Source organism: Ambystoma mexicanum, chromosome 5q (genome assembly GCF_040938575.1).
Source record: "Ambystoma mexicanum isolate Mex_15411 chromosome 5q, UKY_AmexF1_1, whole genome shotgun sequence".
NCBI classification, from domain to species: domain Eukaryota; kingdom Metazoa; phylum Chordata; class Amphibia; order Caudata; family Ambystomatidae; genus Ambystoma; species Ambystoma mexicanum.
In genome coordinates, this window is record NC_090933.1 from 1,331,021,456 (window position 1) to 1,331,038,001 (window position 16,546).

The following is a 16,546-nucleotide window of genomic DNA, read 5'->3' on the forward strand; positions in this document are numbered from 1 at the left end:
GACTTCCTGGCTGACACTAACCTTCCACTGGTTGCCTGGCCGCCCTCTGATCTCGGGCCCAGCCCCCCCCAAACCCCCCTCGGCAGTCGCACTCCTGCACTGCCCTCCCGGCAACCCTGCACTTGGGTACTGTTTCTGTATCCCAACAGTCCCACTACCAGCACTTGACACCTGTTGTCTGCACTTACCCTTGCACTTGCCACCTGCTGGCCGTACATTACCTATTGTTATTATTTCTTATCCCATGTGCTGCACTGTCCTCTTCCCCCCTTCCCACCCTGCACTTCTCACCCCGCTCCTTCCCATGCACTTGCGCGATCTGAATGACACTTGGCCTAGGAGGATCGTTGTCTGTCTTCACTCTGTTCCCCTCCCTTGTCTCAACACTCCTTGAAACACCTGTGTTTAGGTGCATCATGAATGCCATATCATATATCATATCATGACCACATGCTCAGTTATGAGACTTGGGTATTTCCATGTTCAGGATGCTAAAAAAAAAAAGAACCAGAGACCACATAACGGGAGAGGACTTTTGACTGTGGGAATTTGTTTTGACTTACTCTGGTGTTGTACTGCTGTCTTTTGTACTTTGTGTTAATCGAATTATTTCCCCAGTTCAACAGAGAGTGCGAATGAAGAAATAGCAAGAAGTGAGATCGTTCCTGTATTTATCTTTTGCAAGGATGTCGTTTCAGCAGAGCCTAAAGCAGGGGACCTCGGATCCTAATGACACCGCCAGTAAGCTTTCCCACACTCTTAACAGGCTGCTAAATGCACTGATATTTAATGATGTTTTCATTTAGCTGAATGGGAGTGCTAATGATCAGTGACAGATGTCTGCACTGCTTTGTGCAGTGTTCATGATCTTTTATGTTTAAGAAATGCATACCTACCATGTAAGTGGGCGTGGTGAGTGTGGATGAATCCGAGTCATTACTATGAGGTGGAATGTTATGGATTTATTTTTGTGCGATACAGGGATCTGGCAGGCAGGTTAATCAAACCAGCTTGCCGTAGAGAGGGGATGAGGGATGAGGGGACATTATCAAGGCAAATGTTGCTATCCCTTGTATCATTGCTGCAGCGGTTCCCAAGCTCTCCAACCTGACACTGGCCTTGACACATATTCTGTTGTGTAATGTCTTTATTAATTGCTGCATTTATTTTGGTATTTCAAAAACTATACAAATGGTCTTGTTAGGAATGAAAGTGTTAATGTAACTCTTCATTCATTTATTCTTGCAGACCAGGGCAGTCTCCAAAATGTCTGTGCTAGTTCAGAGAATGATCTGCAGCCTCAGTTCTCTGTCCCGACCCTGGAAGAAACCCATCTAGCTTCCGGAGCAAGATGCCAGAACGTAGAGACCGTACACCAGAGGTATGCCTTGGCAGCACGTATGTAATACAGTAATGCAATAGGTAGTGTGCACAGGGAGTAAACTACTTATATACAGGGCAATGACAGATCAGGGAACATTTACTAATATTGAATTAGTTAATGAAACTTTGCAATACTTTCATGTTCAGAGGGGTTCAGAGGCTGCTAACACCCTGGTATATGACTTACATGCTTGAGTTAATCAAGGGCCTTAACGCTCTACCCCTGTGCCGTTGATGGGCTGGTGATGCTTGCAGAACTCATAATTATATGATTATTACAGCCGCACCTCCTCAGACGTACTCTTCCTTTCTTCTCCTTCCCCAGAAGCTCACTGTTCTGTAACAGCCTCTTTCTAAATGTGCCTGCTTCTACTCTCTGCCCTCTGCAACTCATCCAAAACAGGACTGCAAGACTTGTCCTTGGCCTCAAGCCCAGGGATCGTATCTCTCCAGGACAGAAATGTCTGCATGGGCTCCCAGTGGCGGCGAGGATAAAGTTTTAAAACCTCTGCATTGTTCACAAGGCCTTCTGGGGCCTGGGACCTCAATACCTTAAATTCTCTCTTCCTAAATATCTTCCTTCTCGAGCTCTTCGCTCATCCTCGTCCAACACCCTCAGGGTTATTCGCTTCTACAGGCAGTGAGTTGGTGGTAGATATTCTGGAATAGCCTATCTGAAACGTGAGAAGAACCATCTCCGGGTCCGGAAGCTCTTCAAGACCTTCCTCTTTGCTTCTGCTTTTTCGCCTCCTGTTCCTGCTGATGTGCTGGTTGAATCTGAAACTGCACTGGTTACCTGGCTACCTTATGATCCTGTGCCCATGTTCCCTCGCAACCAGTTGCATACCTGTACTGCCCCCTGGCAACCCTTGCATTCAGACTGTTTGTGTAGCCCTACTGCCACTTGACACCTGATGTCTGCACATACCTTTGCACTTGCTACTAGCTGGCGACACTTCCACTGATTTATTGTCCTTATTTATGGTCATATGTATCTTTTTTGTTATCCTGTGCTTTGCATTGCCCCCTCCCTCTTTCCTGTGCACTTCCTCCCCTTCCCTGCACTTGTGCGATCTCAATCTCACCTGGCCTACTAGGATCGTTGTCTCTGTCTTCTCTCCATTTCCCCTCCCTTGGCTTGTTGCGCATAATAAATGCCATATCAAATCATACTAACAGCAATTGAGAAATATATCCCGGCTTTGGATTGTTTTTCTGACCTATTTTAATTTCTGTGATGGCATTGTTTTAACTGCATGCAGACATTTTTTAAAGTGATGTGACACCCAGGCAATTGTTTTACAGCTTTGTAAACTTTGAAGCAAAAATTGGAGACGTTTTGAACTTCCTTAGTCGCAAAGTTTTTCCAGATGGGTTTACAGGCCCACAAAGGTTGAACCTGAAACGTTATGCATCCAATTTCTTTGTAAAAGGTGGGTATATTCAGGGTGAGTTCCAATTTTGCTTACGCTTATCGGCAAACTGCTAATGAGGCCCTATGTGTTTAAGTAAGTAATTGGAAAGGTTTGCCTTCATACTGTGCATGTGTGGCACTAATATGAGTACTGAAAGAGTGATCATGTGTTGCAAGTGTGATAAGCAAATAACATATGTAACATCCTTAGAGTAGCTAGTAAAATGTGTTTTTGCAAAGGCAAGTGAAATGTTGAAAAAAACACACCTGGCATCTGTTTAATAGTGTTATTAGGCTGGACAAATGCAGGTAATCCTAACTGTATCTTTTAAATGTTTTTATGTGTGTAAGTCTTTACATCTTCACAACACGTTACTGTTGTATTCAACATATTATAGCACATTTTGATTTCTCCCCTCCCCTCATCCCCAATGGGCAGGCCCGGTAAGTTTGTCCCACCTTTTGCCTTTTTAGACTGTATTCCATCCCCTTTCTATAGTGTGTTTCCTGAGGGGAATAGCACTGCCAGTTTGACTTTCAGCAGTATCTTCCCAGTGAGAGATCTTTTGTTTGTGGAGTTTAGCCCCTTCATGTTCAATGTCGCTACCTTCCAATTAACTATTGTCCCATCGTGGAAGCCCCCCTACTCCTGTGATCCAAAACAGTATTTTCCTCTGATCCATTTGTGATGATGTACTGCATGTAGCTCCACTCCTGCACCCTTCTTTCTGCTCCCCTTGTCCAACTCTTTCCCTTTTTGTCCCTTGTTCCCTTTTTTGTTCCTTCTTTCCCTCTTTTGTACCACCTTCCCTCCTCCACCCTTCTTGTTTCCCTCCCTCCCTTTTTCCTCTTGCGGCATTCGGCCACACATTTTGGAAGATTCGGGCCTAATGGCCAAACCACCAAGGTAGTGGCTCAACTACTCCCCTATTACTCCTCACTTATGCAGCACAGGGGCCGGAGAAATCAGGCAACCATCTTGTTTGCAGCCATTTTTTAGACTAGGACAACATCGAGTACATTTAAGTCTGCCTGAGAATGTCACTGGCAAAAAGATAGTGATGGTAGCACGTGAAATCGAGTAATTTTATGATGCACAATGTTTCAGTTGAAGTCACCATCAAAAAATGTATTTCTTGGCTACTCTTTCATCGCTTTAATACCTTTTACTCTGTACTTAGATGGGAGTCTGTATCGGTCATCGAAAGGCAGGATGCAGAAAGTTGTGACTAGCCTGGCAGAAGCAATGAAAGTATTTAGAGAAGTTCATGCTTTAGGATCTGGTGGCCACACAGGCATGGTGAAAACGAGAAATGCCTTGGCTTCTTGTTTTTATTGGCTAGGCATGACCAATCATATTGATGAATGGGTAAGTGTTTTGTTACTATTATCTTATGACATGTGCATATATACATAGACTTCACCTTGTAAGTCTGACACTTAATGAGTTAATCTTGTAGTGTTTTGGGGATAGTGAAGTAGCAGTGCATTGCGCATATGTTTAATACTGATTTGGCTAGTTTGTAGGGTGCATACATTACTTAATGTACTAGAATATATGGAAAAGGAAATATCAAGGTTTCAGTGAATGCATATTAGTACAAAATTAGAGAGTGGAAGTACACCAGCAACTTTTCGCCTACCTTTTCCATCTATAGCACGTTAGTGGAGAAGTAACTTTACCCTTACATCCAAGGTATCTACTTGTGAAGAATGCCAGAAAGGTAGTGACATCTTCAATATGGATCCTGTCCTACACAGCATAAAGGTAAATTCATGTAAAAAAATAAGATGGACTAACCTCCAAAGAATTACTTTTTAACAAAATGAATGGTAGCAGTATCTCCCTTTACTTTAGTCGTCATCCGTACCTGTGGTTCTGTATTTCTGTCTCTCCCACCTATTGTGGTTCTTCCCTGCTACTCTGTCCTATGTTGTATCTCCCTTCTAGTCTGCCTCTCCCTCCAAACCTCTCTTGGTCTTTATATCCCTCGTGTTTTGTGGCTCCCTCCTTTTTGGTACTAATATTTATCTCTCTTGCGCTATTCTCTTATTGTGTCTCCCCTTCCTGTTTGATGCCCCCCTCTTTTGCTACCCCAGTTAGTATCTTTCTACTTGTCTGTGTTCCTCCTATGGTGTTCCTCCATCTCCTTTACCAAGTGTAATAATGTGTTCTTCTGAACGATTTGGAGAGCTATCCATCTTTCAGTCGCATGTCTCTTGCAGTGTTTTTTAAAATCTTTAAATTTGCTTTCTACACCTAACTTGAGTCCATCTTGTTGTTATGCAGCTTTTTCTCCCTTCTGTTCTTCCTTTTTCCTCTTGCTCTTATTCCTATTCTCCCGGTCCTGTTGACTGGGCATCTTCTTTCGTCTTTTATCTACCTCCTCTAACCAGCTTCCCATTCTTTGCCTTTCTCCCTCTCTTCCAAGCTCATGTTGTTAAGCTCTGCCTGTAATTCCTCCTGTGCCCGCTTTTTCCTGTCCTCTTTGCCAGGAGTGGCAGACATCCATGGCATGGGTACACGGCTTAGGTGACATTGTCTTCGTTTCATCACCCATGGTGACTGAAAAATAAACACATAATGTAATATTTTTTGGAGGACCAGGTTTTGCCCAGGCACCCCTTTTGTTTACACCTCTAGACATGAGGCCACCGCCCCCCAGGGGGTCGTGACCACAGTTTCAATTCCGCTCTTTAACGGTTATTACCTTGGGGCCCGTATCATTGATGTGCTGCATTTTAATGAACAGAGTTTTTTAAATACAGATTAGCAAAGATATTCTCAAAAACATCTCAATGCAACGAAAGCATCCTACACTTTTTGTGTTATCTGCATCATGAAATCTGCTGATTGCATTTATGTTTTTCCCAAATGTAGGTTTCCAAACCTGGGAACTGGTTGGGATTGATCTGCTTGGTCCCCTCCCACGTACACCTGAAGGCTATCAGTACATCTTGACTGCTACTGATTATTATTCAAAATGGGAGTATGCGTATCCTTTGCAATCAAAGTCTGCGGTGGAGGTAGCGAAAAATCTTGTTACCACGATATATGAGCAAGGTTGCCCACAAAGGATTTTGTCGGATCAAGGGACAGAATTTGTAAATCGGGGAAGTAGTGTAAGAACCGGTTTGGTAGTACCAGATAGACATATGGGCCCTCATTATAACACCGGCGCTAAACCATGGCGCTATTAGCGCCATGGTTGGTGCCGGTGTTGTAACGGGTCTGCCATGGTTCAATGGGGAATTACCATCCCATTCCCGTTTCTGTATTATGAGTCCATCCAGTGGAATTCATTTTTCTTTGTATTTGTATAAAAGATTTTATATCACTAATGTACAGGAGTTTTTTTGTTTTTTTAACTCAATTGTGCAGTTGAACCAAACGTAGCACTTACCATTAATTATGCCATGGACTTCTGTTTCCATTGCAGTTAAATATGGATTTATGTAAAAGCTTATAAATAGAACGCAGCGTGGCAGCAGCCTATCACCCCCAGACCAATGGATTGGATGAGAAAACCAACCACAACATCAAAAGGTAATCGCTGGCTGTTTGGAATATCTAATATACGTTCCCCATTGTTTCGTCACCATTTCAACCTTAGGAAGGCAAAACAACATAGCAGCCAGTGGTGGTCATGGGGTGTGAGATGGTGGGGTTCCCCCTCCATAACCAGAGAGAAAAGCAGTAACGCAGGATAGCCAGAGCTCCATGGCTCCTGTGAGATGACTAGATGGTCAAACAGTATACATAGGTAAACCTTTCTTAGTTGTGGGTTTTGCAAGGGCAAGGTACATTGAGGAGTTTAGGTCAAGAATTGGTTTGGGTCAGATGGCAGTGTGGGGTGAGAATGATGTGGACCTCTCACTGCAGTGGTTGGCTAGTTATTGTGGCAGTATTTCATTAATTCTCTTCCAGTGATGGTCTGTGTAAGGAACATTTATTCTGTCTCACTGGGGATGCCATTGTCTTTCTTTAGTGCTCATCGAACATGGAAGGGAGTGAACATTTTTCAATGTTTTTACTGTAGTGAATACTGCATGTGTCGTACAACAAGAAAAAACAATGCAAATATTAAAACCATGTTGAAATGTTTTCTTTTCATTTCCACCGAAGGGCTCTCCTAAAGGTAGTGAATGAGAAGCAGAATAATTGGAACCAATTTCTGTTGCCCATCCTTTTCTCGGTGTGAAGCAAGAAGCACAGCTCCACCAATTTCACTCCTTTTCAACTAATGTATGGGCGCGAAGCAGTGTTTCCATGTGAATTGCCTGTCACTTACGCTGAAAGTAGAACCATGTTGTATTGAAACCTATTGTGCACAAACTTGTACCATGTCCTGTGATTAGTTCTATGTCACAGTACCGCATTTTAAATAGTGAACACAAAAAAACCTTTAAGTCCCGGCTTTATTTTATGGTGCCTTTTTAAAATATCATATTTTTACATATTCCCTACCCCACCATCCCTTGCAAGGCGATTCCCTTCCCCACCCTCAACCACTTTTGACCTAATACTTCTGTTATATTGGAGTAAGACTTCCAAATTGAACATTAACATTAAAATGACATGGGTGTTAATCGTAAACGAGAACAAAGTTCAAAAGTATGTTTGTGGGGCATCCAGGTTAAAGCATTGGTGTTGCATTAATTTACTGTCATCCTTCTCTTCTGGGGTGCTATGTATCACCTTTGTACTTTACACAGTGAGAAGTTCCTTATAAGTTTGGTAGGACAAGATCAGGCGTACAGCGGCAGTGCGTATGGCTGCACCACGAGCAAATATATCAGACTCATTGAAGTAATGCTGCAGTGAGTCAAGTGCAGCACATTTGCTTTGATTTGGCTTCAGCAAGACTGCTGACTTCACTGTACCCGTCCCGGGCAGTGAGCCTAATCTGGGCTGTTGCATTAAATAACCTTGCCATTTTGATTACCATTTGTAGCATGTCTTTATTATACATCATTAACTATTGACATAAAGTACTAAATAAGTTGTGTAACAATACTTTATTTTAAGCTGGATCAGATTTTAATGGCAGAAGAGAGTGATTACGTTAAAGGCAAAGAAGAGCAAGATGTAAAAAGAAAGGAAACTAGAGCAAGAGTAGCAGAGAATGTTGGTGTTGCCCAACGTATTCAACAGGACACTTATAAGAAAAGAGTTTTAAAGAGGAGCAGAAATATGCCTGTGAACGTTGGTGACAAGGTACTTTTATTGAACGCCAGGAATAAAAGTCGCAAAGGTGGTGTACTGGGAACTAAGTGCCTTGGACCTTACATAATTAGGTCTTTGGAGGGAAAGAAAGTGTACCTAACAACGATGGAAGGACAAGACTTGAGGAAAATGATTAATATTAATCATATAAAGCTCTTTAGAGACAAAGTGACTCAGCAGGATAGCACAGCTGCAGACCATCAGGATATGCAAGTTCCAGGTAATACAGAGGACAGCAACACAGCTGAGGAAATGCAGACAGGAGAGGATGAGATAGAATCATTGGAAACAGAGATTAGCACACGTGTAGAACATGAAGGGGGTGAGTTTAAATTTTCTAGCTAATTGGGGTTGTTAATGCCCCAACCTGCTGGTTCTGTTACTGTATGGCCAATCACATGCAAAGTGCTGATGTTTCTTTTGTTCCTTGGTAAGGTAATGCAAAACATGTACACCCAATAGATTTGTTTTCCGTTCTCAGTCAAGCCTTGTAGTGGTACATCTTTCCCACCTCGTCTGGAAGCAATGGTTGGGCCGCACAAGATCTACGATACATCACTACACATATTACAAAACAGAGGATGGATTTCAGATGAGGTAGGTTGTGTGTTTTTGCTTTTCTGTGTTATGATTTTGTTTTAGATTTAAAAATGTTTATTGAATTCTGAGGTCATTACTACTTTAAAAGAATTGCATAGCGAAAAGAATGAGGGTAAAAAACATCAAATCGATAGGTGCACACAAAAATTGAGATATCCATGATGTAAAATTATTATGAAAAAAGATGTCTAATTACAGTCAGGTTATAAAAATTATTCATCATATTTTTGTGTTATTTGCGCCATAAGAGAGAAGGTGAAAGTGAATTAAGCTTTCGGTGCACATCTGTATTTGTTTGTGTGAAATATTGTAAAAGTGATAGAAATAATATGACATTTTCTCTATCTTTGTATAGGTTATCGATGCCTATTTGCATGTTCTGATACTGAAAATGCATCCAGGGTGTGAATATGTATCACCCCATTGTCGAGGTTGCGTTCATGGCTGGTAACATGACTTCCTGTGCTCGAGGTAGTGCACTGCTACCAACCATTTACTCTCCCTCCCCTCATTAGGAGTGAGTGCTATATTCAAGGCAATATTAATATTATTGTGAAGCCAAACTTGAGATGCAAAAGGTTACTTTTTTGCAATCCTAAATCACCATCTTGACTTTATTATTTACATTTGTAGAGGGCACTGCAACCCAAAGGCATTGAGGCACTTGTTACAGCAAAATGTACGTAAGCAAGATTGAAAAACATGCAGTGGTTACTTAGTTACAGCATATGAGCAAGGTTACAGAGTACAGTTAGGGTGTAGAAGTTAGGTTACAGTACTGTACAAGGTAACAGCTTGCTTGGGAGTTGACGACAGCAGTTAGGCAAATAGCGTTGTTTTGATGGCTTTGCGGAACGCTGTGTGGGTGTCAATTCCCCTAATGTGCGAGGGTAGGGCATTCCAGTGGGCAGCAACGATGGCTGGGAAGCTGGAGCCGCCTGCACGTACTCTGCGTGTTATGGGTTTGGTGATCATGTTAGTATAGGCTAGTCTGGACAGCCTAACGGAAGTGGGTATGGCTACGCGTTGCGCCAGGTAGGGGGGTGCCAGATCATGTAGGCATTTGTGTGCGAGGGATAGGATTTTGAAGATGATTCTCTGTTTAACAGGGAACCAGTAGACTTGTCTCCTGAGGTCTGATATGTGGTCCTTTCTGTGGAATCCTGTAGTGGCCCTAAGGGCATTGTTCTGGACAATTTGGAGTGTGGTTGAAGTTCCTCCAAGCAGCGCATTGCAATAGTCCAGTCTCAAGCCGATAGTGGCCCTGGCAATGGTGAGGCAATTCTGAGTAGTTAGGTAAGGTCTTGCTGCCTTGAGCAGTTTAGCGTAGTAGGCGGATGAGGAGGCAATGGCGTTGACCTGCCTGTTCATGGTGAGATTGAAGTGTAAGTAGGCTTCCAGGGTTTTGACTGTATGGGACACAGCTATGGGTATATTGTCGATAGTGAAAGAGCAGTAGTTTTGTCAAGGTTAGCCAAGATGGTAGGTGAGCCGATCAGCAGGAGCTCAGTTTTGTCGCTGTTGAGGCACAGCCAGTTTTCTGCCATCCATGCTTGGATGGTGCTATAGATGGAGTTAAGGGTGGTCTTGTCTAGTTCGTAATCACCCATGAGGGGAATGAACACCTCGGTGTCATCAGCATAATTCGTGTATGAGATGCCCAAGGAGTGAAGCAGGTTGAAAAGGGGCCTCGTGAAGAGGTTGTTGAAGGTAGGCGCGATGCAGGATCCTTGCGGCACTCCACATGTGATGTGACTTGGTGAGGCACAGGCTGAGTCTGAGAGAACTTTCATAGCCCTTTCCTGTAGAAATGAGGTGATCCATTCACAGGCTTTGGGGGAGACGTTGGCTGCAATCGAGAGGTGATGGCAGAGGGTATTATGGTCCACAAGGTCAAAAGTGGCCGATAAATCGAGGAGCAGCAGGAGCCCCGGTTTTCCAGCATCTCTATTGATATTGTAGCCATTCCCTCATTGATATTTGAATACTATTGTTTTCAGTGATAAAAGAGGATCAACTTAATGAACTGGAGATTTAATGCATAACAGTGGAGTTTGAGGCTTTCTTTCACCTTCTCCACGTGCGCCAGGTCGGTATGCATGCAGTAGAGGCACAGGGTATGCTGCAAGCTTTGAAATCCATGGGGACCTCTGACATGGTTATTTGGTGATTTGGTGAAACCATTATTAAATGGTGTGAAATTACTTAGCATATGTGTTAAGATGTAGTGTTATCTTTACAGAAACTTTTTGAGGAGCCACTTCCCAGAGAATCTAACACCTTGTTCCTGGAAAGTAGAACACTGCGCACATGAAATGCAACAGGATGGTTTCAACTGTGGACCTTTAATCTCGAAAGTAAGAATGTGCTATACATTTCAACATTTGGCATTTATGTGCAATTGCCAACTCAGAAAACGTCCCTTCTTTTCTTCTCAGTTTGCCGAGACGTACCTTTGCGGTGGAGATCTAAAAGATGTGCCAACAAAAACTAGTGATTTGGATGACTTCAGAAACCACATTGCTATGGAGGTAATGCAGAATTCCAGTGAGAACACATAACAGATCTTTTAATGTGGTCTCCTGTAATGTAATTGTCATGTACTGACGACTTTATCTTCCCATGTCTGAATCCAAGTTTCCCCAATTTGTAACTGGAATTAATTGTTTTGTACCTTTCTTTACTGCTATATTTACTCTGACCGTACAAACCTGTATACAAAATGTAAAGATTCCCTCTAGTGTAAGGCATACCCTATGTAGCCAATGATAATGTGCTGCCACTAGGAAAGATGTGCATGTGTTTGTTTATACGAGTATATTTAAGAAATTATCAACACTCGAGTTATAGAATTAAGCAGTGATTTACCAAGTTACACTTTTCTCTCTTGCAGGCAACATTGACGACTACTGTATGGCTTGTAACCTCATTGACTCAAACTGCTTGGATGAAGCAATGGTCAGTTGAAATATTCTTCTTTAAAGTTACGTTAAAAAAAATTCCACTGTAACGTGTACACCCCACCCACTCCCGCCTTGACGGTAGTCTGTAGTGCGTAAGTGCCATCTCCATGCTTTGTTGTCCTTGGTGTCATGAGTCAGTTCTGCACCGCGTGCTTCTGTTTAGTCCTCGGGGCACCTCCCCTGTACTTTCTACATAGTAGGCTTTATGGTCTGGTTCCCCCAACCTGCCTATCATTTTCATCCTGAGCCTTTCTAGGAGGGGCAGATAATTTGCTTAATACTGTTGTTAGACCAATTTGCCCATTTTGCTGCCCAGAGTCGAAGCAGGTTGTCTGTTTCTTTTCAGGTTTAGGGTTATGGGTGTGTGATCTGAGTGTATGATAGTCTCGAGCGAGATCCCCATCATGTGGCCTAGCAGACTTCTGGAGAGCCACACGTAATCTATCCTGCAGTGCGTGTGCTGTGCATGTGAGTAGAAGGTGTACCCCTCCTTGACTTTCTTCAATCGCCCTCCATGCGACAACCAAGGTCAAGGTTTCCTTTGTGTCCCCTGTGCTATTTTGGTTTTGTCCTTAGAGGGGTGCCACGCTATGTCAAAATTTCCTGTTCGGATAATTGCCGTTTTTGCAAATCTTTTCTGTTTGGTCAGTGCCTTTGAACAAATTTGTAATGGCCTGAAATCATGGTATTTAACAGTGGTGAAGTATCACTTATGTAAGTACAGAAAGGCCAGATGCTAGGACATAATTATAACTTATTACACATCTATTGGTGATTATCGGTACAGTTGATGTCTGTAACTTGAATGCATGTTGTGCTCATTAATCTATCACTAAAGTAGTTGTCGGTGTACTGAAATGCAAAGAAACTTACCTTGGTGTTTTCCTAATTAGTAAGCGACTTTACTTTGTTAAAGAATGTTGTTTTAAATGATACTACGACTACTCTTGTTTTTCATGTTTGCTTTACCAGGTACAATGTGAACTATGTAAGAAATGGGCGCATTTCAGTTGTCTGCCAACAGCCATTAACACGCAAGACCTACAGTTGCAAGATTTCCACTTCCAGTGTTGGAAGTGTACAAAAGTGCATTAACATTGTAAGTGATATGCAATTAGTATGTCCACTGATTGAATGTCACTGTTCAGGCTGTTGCTTGGCTTATGTTTCTCCCGGCTGAGGTCTGGTACTCACCTACTGCCCCTCAGATACTCTTGGTTTCTTCTTTTGTGGCCAGACAAACGAGCAACCCATTCTGCTCACTAAAGTGATTGTGGCGTCTTTGGGCTAACTTGTCATTACTCTGTCTCCCTGGTGTGAAGACTAAACTGTGTTCTAGTGTTGCAACAGCCAGTAATGTACAGACTGTAAAGCAAAAGAAGAAATCTAACGTGTCTAATGTAAGACAAAAGCAGAAATCTGCTTATGCGTGTTAAGCGACAAATGTTTCCTAGGAGATGCTTACACATAGTGGAAGAATGCAGTACTAAATGAACAGAGCACTTAAACCCTGACATACTTATTTCCTTTGTTTCTTTAGGCGTGCCTTAACCATCTACTTCCCTCTTGATCTGTGTTAACTGCCGGTAGTTTCAAGAGTCTATCTTGTAAACGACTCTCTGTTAAGACAAGGCTAACTGTATCCAGATCATCTTTCGAAATTGTACTTTCATTTTCATATTTCGTTTTTATAAGGCATTTTTCCATTAGGTATTACCACGGATCCACTTGCATCTTCAGTAGATATCAGATTCTCATTCTTATTGGTTGTATTAAGTCTATTGGCATAATGCTTTATTTCTTTTGTATTTGTAGGAGAAGAAACAGCCGTGTACTTAACATTGTATTGAGTTCTGCGCTGGCTGAAATGTGGTGTCACTGGGCGACAATGGGTGTAAGTCATCTATCAACTGGCATTCTGAAGAGGCATCCACGGATCCACTCGCATCTTCAGTAGATATCAGATTCTCGTTCTTATTGGTTGCATTAAGTCTCTTGGCATAATGCTTTATTTCTTTTGTATTTGTAGGAGAAGAAACAGCCGTGTACTTAACATTGTATTGAGTTCTGCGCTGGCTGAAATGTGGTGTCCCTGGTCGACAATGGGTGTAAGTCATCTAACAACTGGCATTCTGAAGAGGCACCCACGGATCCCCTCGCATCTTCAGTAGATATCAGATTCTCGTTCTTATTGGTTGCATTAAGTCTCTTGGCATAATGCTTTATTTCTTTTGTATTTGTAGGAGCCCCTCACACACTCCTGTGCTCTTCCTCTATGTCCAGGGGAACTCATTAGACTCACTAAAGGTATTGCAGCTTCTTTGGGCTAGCTTGTCATTACTCTGTCTCTCTGGTGTAAAGTAAAGACTAAACTGTGTACTAGTGTTGCAGCAACCAGTAATGTAGAGACTATACAGCAAACAAGAAATGTGATGTGCTTAATGTAAAATAAAAGCATAAATCTGCTTGTGAGTTATGCAACAAATGTTTCCTAAGCGACGCTTGCACATATCAAAAGAATGCCATCTGAAATGAACAGAGCACTAACACTCTGCCATACTGATTTCAGCCTTTATTTCTTTAGTGCGTACCTTCACCATCTACTTAGATGGCACTTGGAACGTCATGCAAGCACAGAACTGACCATCCCAACTACATCTACCAGCCAGAGCTAAGTAGCCTTGTTTATTCTATTCCGGACTGTCCAACTTAGGTGGTTTTCCACCAGGTGTTTTTAATGATTTAATGTGACTGTTGAGTACCTAAAATTGCATTGTATAACCTAGGGCTTTCTCCCTCTATTCAGGACTCTCAAAGTTAGGTGGTTTCTTTTCCCTCCTCTTAACATATTCATTCTGTGTTCTCTTTAATCCTGATTGTCATTGTCTTGTCCCATTGCTTAACTTGCTTGCCTCACGCTGCCTTGTCTGCCTCCTCTATTGTCTCCCCCTCCCACCTCACCCACCTACTCTATGATGCTCTGTTTCTCCTATCTTTTCCAAGTGCTTCTCTATTGACTATCCTGCTCTCCTCACTAAATCTGGTAGGGAGAAGTTTACAAAGGACATCCTGGTCTCCAACCCAGGCCTCCCTATCTCTGACACCTACACCAGTGCCTCTTCTAAGGAAACTCTCACCGACATCCTCTTTGTCGTTCCTTCACCAGACCTATGGATCCTTGATATAGTCTCTGTGTTCTCTCCTTTCTTTTCCTCTCCCATTAATGGTGGCACCTGGTGGGACGCCCTCCTGGCCTCCTTACATTCCTCTAAGGTCATCATTAATGTTTACTCTAATGGGACTGTCTTGGTCCAAGGCCCTCAGGCCAACCTTCACCTCTTTGATAGACGCTTTCCGCGCCTCATCAACTTCCTTTGTTCTTCTGCTGTCCCCTCTCCGTGACTACCTCGCCTCCCCCTTCTTCCTCCCCCTCGGCTACCTTGCCTTCTCCTTCCCTCTCAGCCCCCTCTTGGCCTCCTTCTACACCTCCGAAGGGCGAACCTCTGATCTGTACGCCTCCCCGGAAGTCCTTCAAGGGTGGAAACCATCTCCATATTGCCACTCCTAACTCTTGCTCTGCTGTCAAACACTCCTCTGATTATCTGCCGCCTTCTTGAAGAACTTGAGACATGGTTCACGGCCAGCTCTATCACTAGCTTTGACACACTCCAACGTGACGGTTACAAGATCCTCTCCGCACCCACGTCCAACCGCTCTGGTGGTGGTGTAGCTCTGATCTTCCCAGAGTGGATTCCTGCCTCTGTCACTCCTCCGCAAGCCTATTCCTCTTTTGAATGCCTTGTCTGCTGGCTCTCTTTCTGCCCTAGCCATTCCCTCACTGTGGCTACTGTCCATCGGCCACCTGGTCAGATCCCCTCACTCCTCTCTGAGTGGGCGGACCTCTCCTCCTCACTCCTGGCCTCGACCACTCAACTCCCCCTTCTCAGAGACTTCAACATCCACCTGGATGCCGCCTGTCCTTCCTCTGTATTTTTTTGTGACCTCTGCGACTCTCTCCCTCACTATTCTCCCCTCTGGCCCGACTCACTCTGCAGGGCACACTCTGGATGTTCTGATCTCCTCAGACCTTCCCCTCTCTGTTCCTCTCTCCACTCCTCTCTCCTGGAGTGATCACTGTCTCCTCTCCTCCCACCTCACCCTCCCTAGCCCCCAGGCTAAGCCAAATGTGGCATCTAACAACTTGGCTGAACTCTTTAAAATCTGAAAGGAACTGGCCAATCCTGCCGCATTCTCTACCTTTCCGGTCCGTTGCCAGGCACTCTGCATGGCACTGGCCTCTCATTTCGTCTCTAAAACTCAGGACATCCTGTCCTCACTCTCCTCCTATCCACCCTCTCATCTCTGACTGTCTTTCTGTTATCCAGGAGTGTTGTGCCGCCAATGACCTCTGCTTTAATGCCAGTAAGACTGTGATTCTCCTCATCGGCACACCCGCTCACTCCTTTCCTGTTGCTCTCTGGCCGGCCTCTCTTGGTCCTCTTCCTGCTCCCACCTGCATGGCCAAAAACCTCAGGGTCATCTTCGATTCCACACTCTCCTTCTCTCCTCACCAATGACTTCTTATACCGAGGATTCCCAGCCCGACGACGGGGAATATTCATGAGCATGAGTACCAACTTCGGTTGGGTTGATAAATGTATGTAAATATGTTCTCTGTAAAGCCCTTTCTTTCCACACCCTCTACCTAACTCTCCTTCCGGTTAACCTGCCTCCCTGTACCTATCCAATCCAATGGACCCTAACCCTCTATCCCTGAGTGTTTACAGTAGCCTGTGTACTACTATAGTGCAGGTGCCATAACCCTACGGGGATGCATGAGTTTGTGCTGCTCATGCATTACAGACAAAAGGACCCGTGACACCTGGAGACACGGCTTCCTCGCTACACCCCCTTTCACTGCATCACTCTGCAGTTGGTAAACATCTCGGCATCCCATTC

The 16,546-nt window shown here is 43.6% G+C and overlaps 1 long non-coding RNA gene across 1 annotated transcript; it reads left to right on the top strand.

The window, feature by feature from the left end:
- The first annotated feature begins 6,209 nt into the window (after positions 1–6,209).
- On the top strand, positions 6,210–12,544 carry LOC138498077 (uncharacterized). Its single transcript, XR_011278693.1, has 5 exons — positions 6,210–8,621; positions 8,980–9,095; positions 10,867–10,981; positions 11,063–11,155; positions 11,518–12,544. It is a non-coding gene; the product is annotated as an uncharacterized lncRNA (long non-coding RNA).
- The last annotated feature ends 4,002 nt before the right edge of the window (positions 12,545–16,546 follow it).